Source organism: Formica exsecta, unplaced genomic scaffold, assembly GCF_003651465.1.
Source record: "Formica exsecta isolate Colony F162 unplaced genomic scaffold, ASM365146v1 scaffold556, whole genome shotgun sequence".
Taxonomy (NCBI): Eukaryota; Metazoa; Arthropoda; class Insecta; order Hymenoptera; family Formicidae; genus Formica; species Formica exsecta.
In genome coordinates, this window is record NW_021852808.1 from 543,823 (window position 1) to 549,191 (window position 5,369).

A 5,369-nucleotide genomic window follows, 5' to 3' on the forward strand; every position below is an offset into this window, starting at 1 on the left:
ACGCTCTTTATCGCCGATTCCGCTAGCATCGCTTTCATTCCTTCTCATGTGGAAAATGTATAAGTACACGCATTTGGCCAAAGTATACGTGTGTGTATGCTACATCGCATATATACGCGAGTTAGCTATTACAGGTGAAATTTATCCTGGCGTGTGTATCGAATTGTGGTGAGGTGCTTGTACAGTGTTTAGGCACATGTTCGCCGTTAAAACTGGATAACCCAAGTATCGAGGTGAGTGGAACGAGCGCGATTATCGTTGATCAAACGTCAAAGATCCTCCTTTGCGCAATTACTCATTTATTGCGCGAATTCATCCATTATTTGCCGTATCATTATTTGACGATTTTTCTCATACACAAAATTAGGAGTAGATAGATCTTATGATATCGCTCGTATCCTAGTCTATACATTATAGAGTAATTTCGTAATGTGCATGAATATACCATTAACACGCCTGTAACGAGCAAGCAAGCGAGCGTGCTTTGCGATAACGCATATGCTAGAGCTAGATCCCATCAATATGACCAGCGGCGATACATTGATTATGCGAACTCGCAAATTGCGAGTGTGTATCCCGATGGTGCGCGCACGTTTTCTCTCTCTCTCTCTCTATCCTGCTTTATTAAACTTTCGAAATTACATTGTGCGGCGCGCAAGCTTGAGAGTGTCCCATTTTTTTTTTTGGACCGACAAAGCCTCTCATTGACAGCGCGACGATTTGCCGCTCGATAATTAATTAGTCGAGAGCAAGATTTTTAACCTATTGTAACTGGCGCGGAAGATTTCTCATTAGAACGATGGGATATACGCTCTCAACATTTCAAATGATGTTTAAATCCTGCTTTGCAGTGCAGATCGAGGCGCTTATATCCTGAACTTACCTATTATCCCCTAGAAGTGACCCGTTAGCCGCTTACTAGCAAGTTATCCGCTTCCCAGGTTGATTTAGGCATGCGTTCTGAGTTTTGCGTCTCGCTTGTCGCTAGAACTCTTTTCTGCTCATGCTGATCTGCGAAAACAGAAATTATTCTATAAGCGAGCGTAAATTGTCATTATAAATAGATATTTATTTAGCAAAAATAATTTGCGTATTGTTCTGTACGATATCACGAATAATCTTATTAATAAACCTTTTATTCGCAGCACATACAATGTAAAATATATTTTATATATTCTATATTTCACTTTTTTCCTCTATTACCCCGCCTCTTGCATTCTATATAGGATTTTATTATATTTTAATAAATCTGATAAAATGTTATGCAAAAACTTTCAAAAAATATAATATATTTTCTTATATTACACAACAATTCTATATAATATTTTATAATATTCTATGTGAATCAAGCAAGATTAACAATAAAAGAAAGTTCCCATTTTCAGAAGACGAATTATTCTTTCATGCGACTTAAAATCTCGTAATGCACGCAGCGGCAAAAACTAAGTACGCCGTTCTTTAATAATTGCGAACTTGCAGAGTCCGTCGCGAGCACGAAACCTCAATCCGCTGGCGAAAAATTTAATCCGGAAATTTCGGTTCTTCTTGGTATTTAGGTCGAGCTGCACTTTTACCGCACGTCCAATATTTCCGAACGTATGATACGCGTGTGACGCGCGTGCACATAGAGTGTTACATGAATCTCACCATTGAAAGCTTTGCATTTCAAACTATGGTAAAGCTTTACGGTGTGTAGCGAAAATTGTGAGCAATTGTCGACAGTAAGATTTAATCACTTCAAAAAGCAAACATTACTAAATGCTTTGTACAAAAGCATTAGTAAATATAATATTCTATATAGAATTATTTTTATTTTATAAAGTATTATTTTTTTGTAAAGATTTTAAAAATAAAATTTAAAAACATAGTTTGATACAATTTTCTATCACGTTATAAATACTGTGCAATAAAGCAAGATTATTAATAAAAGAAAGAATATTTAAAATGTATTTATCATATTTCTCGATTTTTGCAGATACTAAATATTTCTCTTGAAAACAATTTATATAGTGAGTGCCATATTTCTTAAATATTTATATATATAGCTCAAAAATCTCGTGCAAAGTACTTTCCTAATTTAAGCAATATTATATTCAAGTAATAGAAAAGAAATAAAATATTGTTTCATATTAATCGCATGATGTTGCCGCATTTCGGCTATCGGAGCCATAAATCATTAATTCGTGATAACTGGAAGTATCAGTAAGTACGCGGTGCATCTAAATTTGCGGAAAAGCATGCAGATGCGTGCGGTGGATCCGCTACATATTTAAAGCTGCCGCGCGGCAGCCTTTGGTGCTTAGATACGAATTAGGGATGGCGATCGCCTAGACATTCAAAGCTACACCTATAAACTCGGAGTATCCCAAATCGTGGAGAGTTGCCTCGCCGTTTTATCTCTCTCTCTCTCTCTCTTTCTCTATCTTGTACCATCTCCCGGACTCCCGGAGAGAGCCGGGGCTTTCCGGGGATTAACCTTACCCGCGACTCCGCGCCAGTAATTTCCAATTCGACTACCCGACCTGATCTCTGTGTTAATTAAACCCCTCCTCACCGGCTGTGTTCGATAATTCTCTTTCTCTCTCTCTCTCCCCCTCCCTTTCTCCCTCCTCTCTCTCTCTCTCTCTTTTTCTCTCAATTATATAAAGCTAAAAAGTTTTTAATCGGATGTAGTTGATTTCGAACGACTGGAGTCCATGGCATTATCGGATATGTATATGTGATACTATTATCGATTGCGATAATGACATTTATCAATGTAAGACACTTCTGATAAATGCAAGGTCGCTCTTTTTTAAATGTAATAATATAGGATACATCCTATACAAAATATAAATAAAGGAAAATATATCTCTCTAAATTAAATTATAACAATATAACGTTCACATCAATATGAATCCGTCGATAAATTGATTAATACATCTCATATATTCGATAACGAGAGATTTCAAACATGTTATAATTAATTTAGGATTATTTAGTTTAATCAGATTGATACTGTTCACTGTTGTTTCCTATTCCCTTTCTGCTTTAGCCACAGTATAGGCTGCAAATAGAAAGAGAATGTTTAATTACCTGTGTTTAGCCTGTATCAGATGTTAATACAATTGCTTACTTGGTTGCCAAACATATAAAACAACTAATATTTAAAATCAGAAAGATATCTCATAATATGTAGAGGTAATTTTAAACTGCTTACATTCAATTGTATTAACAATAAGCGTCTCTAATTGTGCTCTTAATCATGTAAAAATAAACAAAATTAAGATCATTGAAAAAAATCACTATGTAAATTAATTATTTAATGATTTAAAGTTATTAATGTTGAAATATGTTTATAAACGCTAATCTTTTAAGACAATCACCTATTCCATTTTAGAGATACAGAATGTGAAATCAAGTATTCTATTTTCCAGATAGTGTATTAAAACGTATATTATCATCAATGTCCTCATGTCTGTTAAGTTCGCATTACTCGTTATAATTAAGCGTCGCATTACGAATAAATTCCTACCGTTACCACGAGGCGCATGTTACAGTAACCGTAGAAATTTCCGGTGGAAACGATCCCTATCTCGGGATACTCATGCCATAGCGTTGCTCCGTAAAACCATTCAATTATCTCTAACCAATTTTCCTCGTACGACTCGTGATATGGCTATATGCTTGGTGATCATATTAAGATGTACGGCAAAAGACATCTCCTGCATATTCTTATGAGATAAAAACGACCGTTTCGCATCCTCTTCTTCTTTCTATTGCCTCGTATTTTCCTCTTACTTGTTCCCTCTTTTATCTTTTATTTTTTCGTTTTTCCTCTTTTTCTCGTTGCCTCCAGCTTCGTTTCTATTATATAATTCCTTCACTTATTTTATGCAATGCATTTTTCTCGCTGTCCTTCTGTTTTAAACCATCGCTAGAAAAAAATTTCTAATAATTCCTACGATTTAATTTTACGCGATTAATTTTCGTACAAGTTTGAAATAGACAGCTTTGTCCGGCTGTTCGCTTTATTACTCCGAGTTTTATCCCTTTCTCTTGTTAGAGATCCATAGTCAAGCGAGTGGATTTCCATTCTTTCGCCATCACATTCCGCTTTGCTTTTACCCGCGAATTTTGCTTGTTGCTTTTTTCTCACCACATTTCTACTTGTCGCGTTACTCATCCTTTATTGCGCATTCGCATTTTGCATTAAATATGAATGGCTGGCTCAATTTTACTTGATGTATTATAAAAATTGTGTTGAAAGATTAAAAGTCAGACAGATGCGTGCAATGTTAAATGCTATATTGCTGTAAGTTTTTATCTCTGTTCTTTATTTGCTTGCCCTGTGTCTCTCTTATCTGGTTTTTAACATTTTTCTTTGCAACATTCTTTGTTCCGCGTTTCAGTTTCGTTCTTCAACGCCACCCTCTTTGAATTCTTTGATATGTTATTCCCGCCTCTTCGTATTCTCGCTGCCATTTTCTTGCCCGTTCGCGCATCTTCAATTTTTCATTTCTCGATCGAATGCTCTTTCGTTTTCTGACATTTGCGTTTTCCTCGACCGTTATTTCTTTTATTTTCCAAGTTTCTCCTCGTCGATTCGTCTCTTCATCCAATTCGGTAAGTTGATAGTTCACAATCGCATAGTTGCACGCGAATTCATTCTCTCACTTTGTCGCCTTTACATCTGCTTAACAGCAAAATCTCTTAGTAGTGAGAAAATAGAAAACAGATATGTGTACCTATCGACCTAATTTTTATCTATTTTTTGCAATGCATTGAGTTCTAAGAATATAGATTAAAAAAACTTAAATAGAAAAACAGATCTCTTTTTCTCCCTCCCTCTCTCTGTCTCTTTCCTTTGAAATATTTTATTAATATTTTATGTTTAAGATTTTTAAATAATTAGTTATTGTATATGAGTTGTAGGTAAATACTATCCTACTTTATAATAGCGAAAGAGAGAAAGGGGGGGGGGGAGGGGGAAGAGAGAGAAAGAGAGAGAAAGTTAAGAGATTTTTTGAAACCAACACAGCGCACGGCATAAGTGAAAGTGATTCAGCAGCGCATGCCACCGCGCGCGGCCAGGTACCCGACGCGGAGTGGAGGGTGCCGCCTGAGAGGTCTGCACGAGTGAGAGGGAGGGAGGGTCGAGTAGCACGCGGTCGCGGCAGAGAGCAGGCGGACGGATTGCCGCTGGTATTGCCGCGGTCGAAGATACCGGTGGGAGAGGGGGGAGGAAGGGAAGGAGGGAGAGCGGTGAGAAGGAGGTTGCGCGACCGATGGCGGGGGGGGGATGACCTACTTACGGAACCAGGTCTATGTCGGCCGGAGAAATATTGTCCGCGAGCATGCGAGAGCGTCGTCGACGTCGTCGTCGTCTC

At 37.3% G+C, this 5,369-nt stretch overlaps 2 protein-coding genes across 2 annotated transcripts in view; one reads left to right on the forward strand and one right to left on the reverse strand.

Moving 5' to 3' along the window:
• LOC115242019 (lachesin-like) overlaps nt 1–5,369 on the reverse strand; it is a 201,096-nt gene that overhangs the window by 72,324 nt on the left and 123,403 nt on the right. The window contains exon 3 of the mRNA XM_029818022.1: nt 884–1,011. The gene's annotated coding sequence lies outside the window, so the exon portion shown is untranslated. The remainder of the gene's footprint in view (nt 1–883; nt 1,012–5,369) is intronic.
• Nucleotides 1–5,369, forward strand: part of LOC115242020 — a 71,824-nt gene that overhangs the window by 42,696 nt on the left and 23,759 nt on the right. The window lies entirely within an intron of this gene.